A 16,925-nucleotide genomic window follows, 5' to 3' on the forward strand; every position below is an offset into this window, starting at 1 on the left:
AAAATTATACACATGAATTTCCTTACAAAACAGAGACTCAACAGACTTAGAAAATGAGCTTGTGGTTGTTGTGGGGAAGGGGTAGTTAGTGAGTTTGGAAAGATCATGTACAAACTTCTTTTTTGAAAATGGATAACCAACTAGGACATATTGTATAGCACATGGAACTCTACTTAATGTTATGTGCCAGTCTGGATGGGAGTGGGGTTGGAGGAGAATGGATACATGTACATGTATGGCTGAGTCCCTTCACTGTTCACCTGAAACTACCACAACGTTGTTATTGGCTATACCTCAATACAAAATACAATACAAATACAATACAAAATAAAAAATTTAAAGTTTGGGGAAAAAAATCATTTGCAAAAAAAATCAAGTGAGAAATGCACATTAAAATGATGTATAACATAACCACATTTATTTAAGAATGTATTCCAGTGCCTAATGGTGAATTTCAAAAATGGAAAACCAGTTACTTTTGCTCCAAGTTACTTTTACTAATACATGCTCCATGAAATAAAAAGCTTGTCCCTGAGAAAGAAAAGGAAAAAACAAAACAAAACACCAAGGATTTTAGTTTGAGGAAAATAAATTGATAAGATGATTTAATGTCAGATTTCAGTGGCCCCTGAGGCCAACTTCATGAGAAGACATGGAGAAATCCAAAGTTACTACCATAACATTGTGGTTAATAGTGTCATCTTCTGTCAGATTGTATACAGAGCTGCCAATCCATATTTTCTGTTCATAGAGTAATGGATAATAATAGTTAAAATTTAAAGCAATTTAAAGTATTCAAGGTCCTATCTTTAATGCCTATCTATCACATGTTAACCTACTTAATCCTCACAATACACTTATTTGGTAAATATTATTATTATTCCTATTTTTTACAGATGAGGAAACAGAGTCACATAGATAATAAACAACTTGCCCAGCATCATACAAATAAATGTCAGAACCAGGTTTTTTTTTTTTTTTTTTCAGGTTTTTAACTTGGGTTGTCTGACTCCAGAGGCTTGTAATACTGTCCCACCAATATGTTTATTTTCGAAAATTGAGAAAAAGTTTACAAAGAAAAATAGTCATCTCCTCAAGATAACTACTGTTAAGATTTTGTGTGTACTTTTTTATGAAAATGTGGCGGTGGTGGTTTACTTGTGAAAGGTTGTTGCTAAACCACAAAAGACGCTGGGATTCTGGGCCTCCAGAAGAGAAGAATTCAATCCGGGGCCAGAGACGAGGCTTGATCCCTCAGAGCTTTTGTGTAATAAAGTTTTATTAAAGTATAAAAGAGAGAGAGAAAGCTTCTGACATAGACATCAGAAGGGGGCAGAAAGAGTACTCTCCTGCTAGTCTTTAGCTGGTTGTTATATAGCTACTAGCAGTCTGCTAATTAAAGAATGGAAATGTCTCAAAACTCAGAGAGTAGCACCAGGTCCCTCACCCACAACATGCATTTTGAGATAACATTGGCACCAGGTGAGTCATCCCAGGCCGTAAAACAATTAACATGAATCTTGAAGAAAGGCAGATTTCCATACAAAATACATAGTTTCATTAACATAGATTAGGAGAACAATGTATGAGTATAACATACTGGTTTGTCAAGTCAGTTCTGAGCCTAAATCTGAGCCTTTAGGCAGAACTGACTTGAAGATAGAGTCTAGGGTAAATGCATAGTATATTAACATAGCCAAACATTTCCATAAGAAAAATGCATTGATTAGCTCAAGGTTTGAGAAAAGTTAAAATCAGGTGGAACCAGGTGTCGTTACGGCAACAAAGAATTTTAAGAAACACCTCTTTTTAAATTTGTATAGAGAAGGGGAAAAATATAACACTAGTTTGTTTCCTCCTGCCGCTTCAGAGAGAGGAAAAATGCCTGACACTTGCAGCCTATTTCCTCCATTTGGAGACCCCTGGCCTTCCTGCCTGTTACCTGCTCACTTGCTAAGGTGTGTCCAACTCTTGCAACCCCATGGACTGTAGCCTGCCAGGCTCTTCTGTCCATGGGATTCTCCAGGCAAGAATACTGGAGTGGGTTGTCATTTCCTCCTCCAGGGGATCTTCCCAAACCAGGAATCAAACCTGGGTCTCCTGCATTGTAGGAAGGTTCTTTAGCAACTGAGCTACAAGGGAAGCCCATATAAAAATGTATTTTTCCCCTATACCAGGATTGGAATATACATTCTGTTTTATAATCTTTTATTTATGATTTTGAGTATTATTCTAAAACATGGTTTAAAAAATCTTTACACACACACAAAAAAATCTCTACACAGTATTTCACACCATTAAAGTTACCATCTCCTATTTAACTATTCTCATTTAGACTATTTCCAGTTTTTCACTACTGTAAATACTGTTACAGTGAACATCCTTACCCATAAGTGTTTGTGACCACCTAAATTATTTCCAAATAAATAACTTGCTAAAAAGGGGAATTGCTGAACCAAAAATGTGCCTTTTTAAAGGTGCCTTTTATATATATATTTAAATATATATATATATATATATATATATATATATATATATATATACACCAACATGTTGGTACAGGTTGTCAAATTGCATGTGTGCTCAGTTGCCCAGTCACATCCAACCCATGGACTATAGCCCGCCAGGCTCTTCTGTCTATGGGATTCTCCAGGCAAGAAGACTGGAGTGGGCTGCCATTTCCTCTCCAAGGGATCTTCCTGACCCAGGGATCAAATCGGCGTCTCCTACGTCTCCTGCATTGGCAGGCAGATTCTTTACCACTGAGCCACCTGGGAAGCCCAGTTGTCAAACTGCCCTTTGGAAAAGTTGCAGCAGTTTGCATTCATACCAGCAATAGATGTGAGTGCCCATTTTCAATAAATGCACATTGATACTTTTTTGTCATTTTGGTGTGTAATGTGGTATTTTTGATAACATGCATATTCATCTTAATCTTAACATCTTTTACTAAACATTATTGGTTGTTTGGATTTCTTCTTTTCTGATTTGTTTCTTAATGTCCGTTATCATTTTTCTAATAGGCAGTTTTTTTTCCTTACCTATGAGTAAGAGCTTTTAGTATAATTAGACTTCGTATGCGATAAATGTTTTCCCCCCATTTGTTGTTTGCCTTTTAATTACAATTTTTTTAAACTTTAAATTCATCTGAACATTGTTCTTAGGCTCTGCTTTGCAAACCTATAGGAGTCTGAATCCATGCCAAGCACTACCTGAGGCTAAAAAGCCATGTTTTATATTTTGTACCATTGTCACAGAATGTAAATGATAGGATTAATTTTAAAAAATTGAATCACCTGACAAATGAAAAACATACTGTACGGCACAGGGAACTCTCCTTAATGCACTGTGGTGCCCAGAACGGGAAGGAAGACCAGAAGGGATTCACTTCGCTGCACGGTAGAGACTCACACAATATTGTACAGCAACCATATTCAATCAAAATTAATTTAAAAAATAAAATAGTAGGGAAAAAATTTTAAAAAAGCACAAATTTTTGGTTTGTTGAAATAAAAATTATTGAACCATCTAAAAGTGTTACTAATTCATGGTAATATTTTTCTTTTTTTAATTTAATTTATTTTATTTTTTTAATGTTGGTTTGATTTCTGTCATACATCAACATGAATTAACTGTAGGTATACATATGTCCCTTCCTCTTGAATCTCCCTCTCACCTCCCCCCCGATTCCTACCCCTCTAAGTTATTACAGAGCCCCACTTTGAGTTCCCTGGGTCAAACAGCAAATTCCCATTGGCGGTGTACTTATATTTGTTTCTGTATATGCATCCATGCTACTGTCTCCATTTACCTCACCCTTTATTTACTTTTAATTGAAGAATAACCACTTTATATTATTGTGTTGGTTTCTGCCATTTGTTCACACGAATCAGCCATAGGTCACCTCCCTCTTGAACTTCCCTCCCATCTTCTACCCCATCCCACTCCTCTAGGTTGTCATAAAGCACCAGGTTGAACTGCATCATACAGCAAATTCCCATTGACTGTCTACAAGCAGTTCATGATATTTTGTCCATGGTATTTTATTCAGTCTGTGGATACTGTGTGTAAATAACTGTCATACAGCAGTAACTGCTGCTTTCACCTCAGTTCATTCAGTTCTGTCGCTCAGTCATGTCTGACTCTTCAGCCCCATGGACGGCAGCACACCAGCCTTCCCTGTCCATCACCAACTCCCAGAGCTTGCTCAAACTCATGTCCATCCAGTCAGTGATGCCATCCAACTGTCTCATCCTCTGCTGTCCCCCTCTGCCTTCAGTCTTTCCCAGGATCAGGGTCTTTTCTAAGGGGTCAGTTCTTCGCATCAGGTGGCCAAAGTATTGGAGCTTCAGCTTCAGCATCAATCCTTCCAAAGAGTATTCAGGACTGATTTCCTTTAGGATTGACTGGTTGGATCTCCTTGCAATCCAAGGGACTCTCAAGAATCTTCTCCAGCACCACAGTTCAAAAGCATCAATACTTTCGCGCTCAGCTTTCTTTATGGTCCAAGCCTCACATCCATACATAACTACTGGAAAAACCACAGCTTTGACTATAAGACTTTTCTCAACAAAGTAATATCTCTGCTTTTTAATATGCTGTCTAGGTTTGTCATAGCTTTTGTTCCAAGGAGCAAGCATCTTTTAATTTCATGGCTATAGTCACCATCTGCAGTGAGTTTGGAGCCCAAGGAAATAAAGTCTGTCACTATTCCATTGTTTTCCCATCTGTTTGCCATGAAGCTTTCATCTGGGACAGTCTTATAAATATAGGTCAAGTCTGGATACAGTAGAGGCTACGCATTATTAAGGAGTCTAAAGAAGTTTTCTACTTATCTACCTCGGGGAGGGGGGCGGAGAAGGGGGAAAAGGACCAATGAGTACCTCTAAAAGCCATGGTGACTGTCCCATTCTCCTTAGCTTCATCTAGCTTTCCTTAGTCTTGGCTGTCCCAGGCAGAGTTTAGAGAGGGATTTCCCCCAAATTCTGTGGGCAAGTATGAGACCTGTGTTCAGGAATGGAAAACTTGAAATTTCCTGATGGAAAAAAATTTCTCCACAGAAGGGGACAGAATAGAAGAGGAGACCCAGACTTGGGGAGGTTGGTGATGCACTCTGGGTTACACAGGTTAGGCTAGAGAGATGCATGTTACCCATTCAGGTGACTGTCTAGTAGAAAGCTGGACATGAAGATTTGGGTTAGAAGAGAGCTGAGCTTGATACTAGATTTGGAAACCATCTGTGTGCATGGTCATTGAAAACTCAGGGAACATGAGATTACACGGGTGTATATAAGTGAAATTAGAGCCAAAAAAGAACTCCAGTGTTTAGGGAACAGCCAGCAAAAGTTGTTTTGCAAAAAAAAGAAAAAAAGTGGTTTTGCAGGAAAAGTATTGAAATCGGAGCAATACAAAGCCCCAGTGATAAGCACTGTGGTGCAACGATAAGAATATGTGCATTAAAGTCAGATCTGCTGGCCGAGTATTGTGGGGCAAGTTTCTTAAGTTCTCTGGGTCTATTTCCCCAGCCCAACATGAAGACAATACCTGCATTAAGGACTGTGTGGGAATGTAGGAAAGTTCCTGGTTCTGTTAAGCAGTGAGTGGGTGCTTTGTAGGAGCTAAGGAAGAATATGATCCCCCAAGAGCATTCTCGGTGCTTAAACCCGAGATGATTATTTGCTTTGCAGACAAGTTGTGAGATTAGTAACACTGTAAGCAAACCGTCTCCTAATTGTGCCAGTTAATGCCCAATCTTGGGACACAAGAATTTGAGTATCAGAGCTTTTTCAATTACAGTTTTGATGTTGGGCTGCCCTTGAGCCAAATTATAGTTGGCCCTTGATATCCACAGTTTCCACATCCTCAGATTCAACCAACCACAGATCGAAATACTGGGATAAAAATCCAAAAAGTTTAATAAAGGCCAAACTTGAATTTGCCACATGCTAGAAACTGTTTACGTAGCATTTACATTGTGTTAGGTATTATATGTAACCAAGAGATGAGTTAAGGTACATGGGGGTATGTCCATATAAGTTATATGCAGACACCACACCATTTTATATAAGGGACTTGAGCTTGTGTTGATTTTGGTATCTGTGGTGGGGGCAGGGAGGGACCCCAGGCATACTAGGGACGACTGTATATTATTGCCTCGAAACACTGTCTTCAAGTCCTTTTCTTCCTGAGGAATTTCTCTGTTGGAAAAAAACACTGGGGATTGCAGAACATCCTTTTCCCCTAGAGTAGTAAATTCAAATGTTAAGGTATTCATATTATATGTATGTTCACTTATATTTAGAATAAAACTTTAAGACTAGTTTTTAAGCAAACAATAAAGGTAATATGTGAAAATTACATATGGGTATAAAGAATTTCAAAGTATACAGAGAGACATAAAATGAAAAGTAATTCTTACCCCTTATCCAATTCCCTTCCCAAGAGCTTGTTGTTGTTCAGTCGCTAAGTCATGTCCTGCTCTTTGCGATCCCATGAACTGCATCACAGTTCTCTGTTCATCACTGTCTCCCTGAGTTTGCTCAAACTCATGTCCATTGAGTCAGTGATGCCATCCAACCATGTCATCCTCTGTTGCCCCCTTCTCCCAAGAGGTAACCACTGTTTATAATTTCTTGTTTATCATTCTCATTAACATAAATACTTATATAGGTATATTCTTCCCTACACACACAAATGGACTTATACTCTACATAATATTCTGTTTTCATTGCCTTTTAAATTAACAATATCTCAAGGATTTTTTTCATACGCCATAGGTAACTCTTTCTTGTTCTTTTTAACAGATGCACAGAAATCCTTTATACTGTGTGACAGTTTACCTAACAGCCTCCAACTGATGGATGTTTAAGTTATTTCCAATTTGTGGTATTTAAAATACTATGATGAGTATTTTCACATATGAATGAGTTTTTGCAGACTTGTGCAGAATAGCTATAGGATAAATTCCTGTTGGATGAAGGAGTAAGTGTACTTGAAAATTTAATATTATTAAATAGCCCTCCAGAGAGGACACTTCCTCCAACTGGGGTATCCAGTCCTCCAAACCCATCCCAACACCATATTGAACTTAAAAGTCTCTGACAGAAATAGTAGGTAAAATAGCATCTTGCTTTACTTTCTTTTTAATTAAAGTATAGTTGATTTATAATATTAGTTTCAGGTATACAACATAGTGATTCAGAATTTTTATAGATTATACTCTAAAGTTATTACAAAATAATGGCCTATATTTTCCTCTGTTGTAGAATATATCCTTATTGCTTATTTATTTTATACATAGTAGTTTGTATCTCTTAACCCCACACTCCTGTCTTCTCCCTCCACCCTCTCCCAACTGGTAACCAGTGGTTTTTTCTCTGTATCTGTGAATATGTTTCTGTTTTGTTATATTCATGCCTTAAAATATCTTGCTTTAATTTGTTCTTTAATTGCAAGACTAAACATTTAAATCATATATTAGCTATCTTTATTTGTATTTCTGTTTGAGTTAATTCGCTTCTTTTTCTCTTTTTTTTTTTTTTTTTTTCTTTTTCTCTTTTTAAAAACAATTGATTTAAGACTCCTGTTGATCTTGTTGATTTGTAATGTCTTAATATGAAGGAAGTTAACCCATTATCTATCATCCTTGGCAAATACTTTTATAAATTTTTGTACTTTAAGATTGTTTACAGTCCTTTTCCCTGCAGGAGTTATAACATTTTATTTTTTATGTATTTATATATGTATTATCAGTCTTTTCCTTTATAGCTTCTTCTGCACGCTAAGACTTTTTTGAAAAACTCAACAGTATCTTTTCCAAGAGCTTTACTTTTATGTCAGGGTGTTTGATCTACTGAAATTGGGAGGGCTGCCCTTGGTGATGGTGGTTGCTACTAAGCAGCCCTTCTCAACCCACATTCACCGGCCTCAGCACTCGGCGCACTTCCTGGAGGATCTGCTCCTGGTTCTTCACGGAGCAGAGCACCAGGGTGCAGACCACCACATCCATGGAGCCTGTGGCCACCTAGTACATGTCCACCCCAGCAGCCACTATGAAGCGCTCAAACTGCAGGTGTCGGCCTGGGCAATGCACTTGATCAAGAACTTCTCAAAGTTGAGGTTGGGATAAACACAGGTCACCTGGCATGCAGAGGGGTAGAACTTGAAGTTGGCCCCGGTGCCGCAGCCCAGCTCCAGCAGGGAGAGCTTCCCAGAGGGGCCCATGAATTCCTGCAGGTTGCTGAAGAGCTCCCGCTTCTTGCTCGCCATCTGTTGGTTGTACATCACAGTGAACCTCGCCAGGAAGTAGGGGAACCACTGTTTGCCTATCCAGTTTCACAAGCCCAGAAAGTCCAGCAGGGACACGGGAAAATGCCAGGATGCAGACAGCCAGCTGGAGGATTAAAACGGTGAGCGCCATCACTCAGAAGAGAACAGATCAACGTTAGAGATCTGACACCTTTAATTGGGGGAAGTACCTTTCTGGCCACACTCCAGAGCCAGTCAGCTGCAGAGGAAAGAAGAACTGGCTGTGCTGGAAATACACAGCTGAAGTCAGATATCGGGCAAGAGACCTGTTTCATCCAATTAATAGATGTTTGGCAGAAGTTGCCTCATGGGTTACTTTTCATGAAGTGAAATGAGAAGGTTCCCAGCTTTTCCTTAGAAGGAAAGCTGATTACAACCCTCTATCCCTGCTTAGAGACTACTACTGCAGTTTAAATGCGGAGTGTGTGTAATCACAGCTTGTCTGTGAGTGACCTATCCTAAGAAAATGATCTGTGGGTGGAGCCTGGCTAAAACCGACACCAGCAAGCCCATGCCAAGGCCTAGTTATTACTATATGCCCCATCTCACTTCCATTCCATCCCGCCCACTTCTGCCTCAGTTTTTTTTTTTTTTTTTTGTAAGTGAAAGCACTTGCCAGTCTGGTCACAGTTGGCAAGACCTTTCCCTTTTGCATTCTCGGCAGAGGCACTCAGATGTTCATAACTCCACAATAGGATTATTTTAAAAAAATCACTGTTTTGGGCCACCCATCTTTTAAAGGGCAAGTTTCACCTTCAGACTGTGCCAAACCGCTTCAGTCCAGAGGCTCCCTAGGTGGCGCTGGTGGTAAAAAACCTGCCCACTAATGCAAGATAGACTTAAGAGATGAGGGTTCGATCCCCGGGTCAGGTAGATCCCATTCCAATATTCTTGCCTGGAGAACCCCATGGGCAGAGAAACTTGGCAGGCTACAGTCCATAGGGTCACAAAAAGAAGGACACTACTGAAGTGACTTAGCATGCATACATGCCCCGTACTACATTACTGAGCTTATTTACATAAAAAACAGTCCCCAGAATGATCACCTTTGGGAACCTAGAGTATTTAGAAAATGTTTTCAGATACCCGTCTATTTTAAATAAGAAAGCATGAGTTTTTGGGTGATTAGGGAACATAGAAATTTTCAAAAATAATGATATTTACTTTTTTAAACCAGGTGATGGATACAGAGAATGTTCTGTTGTTTGATTATTTGTTACCATGGTTTAGTTGCTAAGTTGTGTCTGACTCTTGCCACCCCATGGACTGTAGCCCACCAGGCTCCTCTGTCCATGGGATTTAGCAGGCAAGAATACTGCAGTGGGTTGCCATTTCCTTCTCCAGAGGATCTCCCCCACCCTGGGATGGAAACAGGGTCTCCAGCTTTGCAGGCAGATTCTTCACAGACCGAGCCACCAGGTAAGCCATTATTATTTGTTATACCCTACACATGTTTTATAAATATATATTCCATCTTAACAGCTTTCTTGAGGTAAAACTGACATACAATAAACTATACACATTTAAGCTGTCTAGTTTGGTTAAGTTTTCACGCATGTACACACCCATGAAATCATTGCTTCAGTCAAGGTAGTGAACATACCTATCACCTCCCCCAAATACCTCTTGCCCCTTTGTGATCCCTCTTTCCTGTCCTCCCTGCTCCAGGGCCACCACTGATCTGTTTTCTGTCACTAGAGATTAGTTTGCATTTCCTATCATTTAATGTTAATGGAATCATACAATGTCTACTTTTTTTGGTCTGGCTTCTTTCATTTAGCATAATTGAGAGTCACCCATATTGTTGCATGCATCTGTTGATTTTCTTCCTGAGTAGTATTCCTTTGTATGGATCTATAACAATTGGTTTATCCACTCACCTGTTGATGGACATTTGGGTTGTTAACAGTGTTTGGCTGTTGCAAATGACGCTACTATAGGGACTTCCCTGGTGGTCCAGTGGTTAAGAATCCACCTTGCAATTCGGTGTAATCAGGTTCGATCTTTAGTCAGGGAACTAAGATCCCATGTGCTGCAGAGCAACTAAGCCCCTGTGCCACAACTACTGAGGCTGGATCCCACAAACCACAACTAGAGAGTCCATGAACCGCAAGGAAAGATCCAGTGTGCTGCAACAAAGATCCTGTGCACCATGCTAAGACCCAATGCAGTCAAAAAAACAAATACGATTTTTAAAAATGAAGCTACTGTGGGCATTAGTGTACAAGTCTTATATATGTACATATGCTTTCTCCTGGATAAATTCCTATGAGTAGAATGTGTAAGTCACATGGTAGGTACATGTCTATCTTTTAAAGAAAATGCCAAACTGTTTTCCAAAGTGGTTGTACCACCAGCAGTGAATGAAAGATTGAGTTGCTCCGCATCCTCACCTACACTTGGTGTGGTCAGCCTTTTAATTTTAGCCATCCTAAAAGATGTCTAGTGGTCCCTCATTGTAGTTTTAATCTGCATCTCCCAGATGATTAATGATATCAAGCATCTTTTAATGGGCTTATTTGCCATCTATGTATCTTATTTGCAGCATCTGTCCCAATCTTTTGAGTGTTGTATTTATTATTATTATTGTTGTTTTTGGCTATGCTGCGTGGCATGTAGGATCTTAGTTCCCCAGCCAAGGATTGAACCTGCGCCCCCTGGAGTGGAAGTGTGGCACCCTAACCACTGGACCGCCAGGGCATTCCTTGAACATGTTAAAATTGGGTTATTTTCTTATTGAGTGTTGAGAATTCTTTGCAAGTTGTTATTAAATATGTGATTTGCAAATATGTTTTCCTACTCCATGACCTGTCTTTTTAATGGTATGCTAAAAAGTGCAGAAATTCTTGTGGCGTCTTTGTCTGGTTTTGGTATTAGAATTCCATGGGATCATGCTATGGGAAAGGGAAGAATATAGTATAGAGTATAGGTGTCTTAGACACATGTCACTCAGAGACTGGAGTCACAAAGGGCTTTTTGGAGGAACGAACATCTATTTATTTATTTATTTGCACCAGGTCTTAGTTGCAGCATGCAGGATTTTGAGTTGTGGCATGTGGGAACCAGTTCCTGACCAGACATCCAACCTGGGCCCCCTGCATTGGGAGCACAGAGTCCAGCCTTCTGGACTTCCTCTAGGAAGTCCCCCCTAGACGAAGGAACATCTAAAGTGAGACATCAGGGGCTTCCCTGGTGGTAGAGTGGATAACAATCCACCTGCCAACGCAGGGGACATGGGTTTGACCCCTGATCTGGGTAGATCCCACATGCCATGGAGCAACTGAGCCCATGAGCCACAACTACTGAGCCTGTGCTCTAGAGCTGGGGAGCTGCAACTACAGAGCCCGTGTGCTGCAACTCTTGAAGCCCGTGTGCACTAGAGCCCGTGCTCTGCAACAAGAGAAGCCACCGCAATGAGAAGCCTGCACACTGCAACTGGAGAGTAGTCCCCGAACTCTGCAACTAGAGAAAAGCCTGTGCAGCAAAGAAGACCCAGCGCAGTCTAAAATAAATAAATAAAATTATTTCTTAAAACAGCAAAGTGAGACATCGATGGTAAGTAGGAATTAGCTAGATGGAGGATGGGCAGAGCCAGAATGCTGCAGCATAGCACAACATGTGAAAAGACAGGGAGGTAACAGAGAACATCGGTGCATTTGGGGGACAAAAAACGTAGGGAGCATCCTTGTGAGGCTGGTATCATACTCAGTTCAGATAAAGAAACAAAACAAAGATTTGATAATTTACCCACAGTTTCTCAGTTGGCTTGACCTGGAATCCAGGTCTGTTTTACCATTAAGAGGCTGTTTTTACTCTCACTGTCCCACGAATGTCTCTAATGCTGATTGGGTCCTCAGTATTATTACACAGAAATTGCAGACAGGTTGTTTAAAATGAGAAGAGGATGAAGGAGTAAACCTAAGCAATGCCTACCTGTGAGGAGTAGGAGGAAGAAAGTGCCAATTGAAGGTAGGAGTGAAAGAACAATTAAAACAGAATGACTCAAACAGCACAGCGTGATGGAAGCCAAAGAAAGCGTTTTAAGAGGAATGGTATCACATTTCAAAGATGGAGAAAGTTAAACAGTTAGTGGGTTTTCTGACTTGCCGGGAGCCAGCTCACAAGACAAGGTCATGGGGAGAAAGCCTGACGGGCAAGGCGGATCAGGTTTTCAGGGATTCCGAAAGGCTGCCCCCACCCTCACCTTAAAGATGATCTCTGTCTTTCTGATGCTTACTTCAATAGACTACTCCCTAATTTCTGTGACACAGGCAGAAGGCCTTCCCCGATCTCTTTCCAAATAAGAATCAATTTAGAACTTTAATCAGTAAGTGTCCCAGGTGGTGGTATTTTATGAGATTATCCAGGGTGAAAGGAGTGTTTCAGTTTAAACTCTTTTGCTGGTATTTTAGTTTGTTTGACAAATACGTTTATGCCCTTGGTACTAATATGCATGATTGCTTATAATACCCTAACCATAAAACAACATAAAGAACCTGATCACATAAAGACCCTAATAGGCACAGAGCCCTTTGGGGGTGAGGAAGCCCTATTAGAGAACATAAAAATATTATTCTAAAAGTGGTTATAGTTAAAGATTTAGAAAAATAAGAGTTTAAAATTGTTAATTTTAACCAGGAATGCTAAACAGGGGCTGCCTCACTGGAGCTGCAGAGTCTTTGTGTGGTAAACCTTTTAGATAAATTTAACTGATAACTTCTGCAAAAGAACTGACCTTTGTGTTCATTAAAGAATAGATTACGGAAAACAGCTTTGCATTCACCTAGGTCATAAAATGTCAATAGGCCCCAAGGCCAGAAGATAATGTACAAGACCCTCATAAACAAAGAAGTTTGCAGAAAACACCCTGGTTTCGAGAAGAACAAGCTGATGTAATGTTAAACTATCTTCCCCTTAGAAATGTACTAATTTAGGGTATAAAAGCCACGGTAAAAAATAAAGCATTGCCAGACTCTGCCAGACCCTGCAAACACCCCCGTCTGGTCATTCTCTTCTCTCTCTCTCTCTCTTTCTCTCTCTCTCCCTTGCAGACTTGGCCCTATCAAGGCTGGTCTCACGTGTCTTCTCTGTCTCTCGCTGACGCCGTTCATCCTGAGGGTACCCCCTGGATCCTGCCGAGGCTGGACCCTGGCACTGACTCTAGTTGGCGATGATCTCATTTAGCTAATGAGACTGTAATTTCTCATTACGGGAGGCGGGGGGTGGGGGGTGTCACAAAAGGATGGAAAAATGAGTGTTAGGTAGAGGAGTGCAGATCACTTTTTCAGATGTGTTAATTACTGGATGCAGGAAAGGGTAAGAAGGGAAACCAACTTTGAGATGGAGGCAGTCTTATTAGGAGGTGATCTTGAGAAAAACACTAAAGAAGGGGAAGGAAGCAGTCTGCACAGGAGAAGTTAAGCTGTGATGTAGGATACAGGCTGAGCTGACCATCAGAGCTGTCCTGGGTTGAGGTAAGAGGGGTGAATCTTCACCTTCCCGCCTAGATCAGTTACTTGATGTGGGCTGCCTGAGAAAGTAGTAAGAGTTCATGCCTGAGGCCAACAGCATTCCCACTCAAAACAGGGGTAATAAGTCCTTCATTGTCACAGGGGATACATCTAGTGCATTCCAGCATTATCACAAGGAGGAATACTTTTAGGATCGATAAAGATATCACAAGGAGGAGTGTTCTTAGAATAGCTGAAGATAATATTTATTTTCCCAAGTGGCTCTGTGGTAAAGAATCCAATTGCCAATGCAGGAGCCTCTGGTTAAATCCCTGGGTTGGGAATATGCCCAGGAGGAGGAAATGGCAACCTACTCCAGTATTGTTGCCTAAAAAATTCCATGGACAGAGGAGCCTGGTGGGCTACAGTCCATGGGGTTGCAAAGAGTTGGACACGACTGAGCGACTTTGAGTACACATGCACACATGGTATAAGCTTAGTTATTTAAGTAAGTACAATTTAGTACTTACATAGTGTTGAAAGTTGGATACTGGCTGGGTCTGAGTGGAGGACATTGTCTTTATGAATCCTGTTTATATAAGGAAGACAGGGAGTGACATCTTTGAAGAGTGGAGTGTTTGAGGCAGAAAGGGAAGCCTTTTGCCTTCTTTTATTGTCATCTTTATCATGGGAGTCTCTCTGGTTATGGAGCATTTGAATGTGCACAATATAAGGAGTTAGAAGACCTAGACCTTTGTTGTCTCAGCCATCCAATGCCATTTAGTTTTGATAACTTAACAAGCATGTATTGAACAATTAATGTTTATTCACCCCTGGAGACACATGAAGAGTACTCCAAGTATCATCAGGAATATCATGGACATAATAAAACAAATATGGATTATAAACTTCAATACCATCAGAATGGAATATAAAAGAGTTGACCAATGATAAAAATATATTTGTTGTCTAATTCCTCTTTCATTTTTAATTTAAGGTCAGAGGAACTTACATTTTTTAGCATAAGAATCAGTTCCCAGTAAAAACTTACACTGGGAAATTAGGGTTCTCAGTCTTGTCTTTGTTCTTATTGCTAGTAGGTCATCTTGTGTGGGTTATTTTTGTTTTCTTTTGTTTCATCTATCACTAAGAGTGTCTATAAAATTCCTAGGAAATGAAAGGAGGCTGAAAGTTAACTATTGAAATTTCAGCAGGTTCCAAAGGATAGAAGGAGGAATATATGAGTCTTGATTCCCTGGTGGCTCAGATGGTAAAGAATCCACCTGAAATGCAGGAGTCCCAGTTTCGATCCCTGGGTTGAGAGGGTCTCTTAGAGAAGGGCATGGCAACCCACTCCAGTATTCAGTCAGAATAGCAGTAAACTGAGCTTAAGGCCACATATGCCTGCCCACCGACAGCTTCAGATCTCTGGTTATCCATTGCTGAAGCTTTATCAGAGAGAACTGATATATCCCTAAAGTGTTCATTGAGAAATGGAAGGTGCCTGAGGTGTTTGTTGGGAAACTGAGTAAATCTGCATGAACTTTATGTTTTTAAAAGACAAACGATACGTTTACTTGGCAAAATTATTTTATTTTATTTTATTTTTATTTTTTATTTTTTTTATTTTTATTTTTTTAAATATATTTATTTATTTTATTTATTTATTTGGCTGTTCCCGGCCTTAGCTGCAGCATGTGGGATCAAGTTCCCTGACCAGGGATTGAACCCTGGCCCCCTGCATTGGGAGCACAGAGTCTTAGCCACTGGACCACCAGGGAAGTCCCGCAAAATTATTTTAAATTGCAAAACCGTATACAATGTATATTCATGAGAGGTCCTTTTGCCTGACCTCCTTTTTGCTCCTCCACTCCTTCCTCTTGGAGTTGGCATTACCAGTTTTGGGCGTCCTTTGGATTTCGCTTGTACATGTGTATTCTCTCTCTTTTGCTGCATAAATGATAGCATACTGTTCTATAAATTGTATCTTTAACTTCACATTGTATCTTGGAGATTGTTTCCTATCAATCCGTTTAGATCTGCATTATTTATGGCATTCCATTCTATGAATGTCCTAGGTTGTTTTAGTCTTTTGACACTATAAACAGTGCTGTGGGAAATATTCTTGCACATATTGATACTTCCTGTACAAGTGTTTCTTTATTAGGCATTCTTAGAAATGGAATTGCTGGGTCAAAGGATATGTAGACTTTTGACATTTAGATAGAAAATTAATTAGCATTCTTTTTTTTTTTTCTTCAGCAAAGACAGCAAAAGAGATGATTTATTGTACACGTTACATGCAGCCACAACTGAGAAGAGAACTAGTCCATAGTTATCACAGGTCCAGGGCAAAGGACCAAAAGGGACAGCTTTGATACGAGCAAGATAGGTCTCTCAAAGGTGGTCAAGGCGATCAGAATGGCCATAGATGTTCCAGATCCATTGAGAAGTTCTAGATAGTAGGCATGCAGTCCACAATTTGTACCAGCATCCCTGGCCTCTGGCTTCCCTTGTTTCTGCTTCTGTGGCTTCCATGGGTGTACAGGTTTACTTGGACCTTTGCCTCATCTTTCTTCTTTTGCGCTTCAGCCTGCTCATTCGCTTCTTCGTCCACTTCGCTCTCAGGGCGCAGAGGTTTCTCAAAAGATGGCACTAAGGCCGAGAGCTAATTAGCATTCTTATCTTGTAAAACAGCCTTAACAACTTTTTTGATAAAGAATGAGATAAAATAGTTACATTACATTGACCCATGAGTGCCTTTGTTTCCCCCTGCTGTTGATGGCTGTTTGATAGGAGGAAACTTACTGGCTTTAAGAGAAGATGACACTTAGTGGTTGGGGGTGAGCTAGCCCCCAATATACTGAAATAGTGGAGAACATGGGGATCATGGCCGTGAGGGAATCCCAAGGGAAATTCTATAGCTCCTCTTGCTGCTAAACCATGTTTCCCTGATGCTGGGAAAGATTGAAGGCAGGAGGAGAAGGGGACCACAGAGGATGAGATGGTTGGCTGGCATCACCGACTCGATGGACATGAGTTTGAGCAAACTCCGGGAAATGGTGAAGGACAGGGAAGCCTGGCGTGCTGCAGTCCATGGGGCCGCAAAGAGTCGGACACCACTGAGCGACTGAACAACAACAACAGTGTCTGGAAGACAGGTTTAAA

At 40.4% G+C, this 16,925-nt stretch overlaps 1 long non-coding RNA gene and 1 pseudogene across 1 annotated transcript; one reads left to right on the top strand and one right to left on the bottom strand.

Annotated features, from left to right (window-relative positions):
* Positions 1–356: 356 nt before the first annotated feature.
* Positions 357–8,550, bottom strand: LOC122681842 (annotated as a pseudogene).
* Positions 8,551–12,699: 4,149 nt separating this feature from the next.
* LOC122681851 lies at positions 12,700–16,394 on the top strand. The gene is made up of 3 exons (XR_006337121.1): positions 12,700–12,710; positions 13,563–13,568; positions 16,029–16,394. It is a non-coding gene; the product is annotated as an uncharacterized LOC122681851 (long non-coding RNA).
* The last annotated feature ends 531 nt before the right edge of the window (positions 16,395–16,925 follow it).

The sequence above is a fragment of the Cervus elaphus genome, chromosome 3 (genome assembly GCF_910594005.1).
Source record: "Cervus elaphus chromosome 3, mCerEla1.1, whole genome shotgun sequence".
Taxonomy (NCBI): domain Eukaryota; kingdom Metazoa; phylum Chordata; class Mammalia; order Artiodactyla; family Cervidae; genus Cervus; species Cervus elaphus.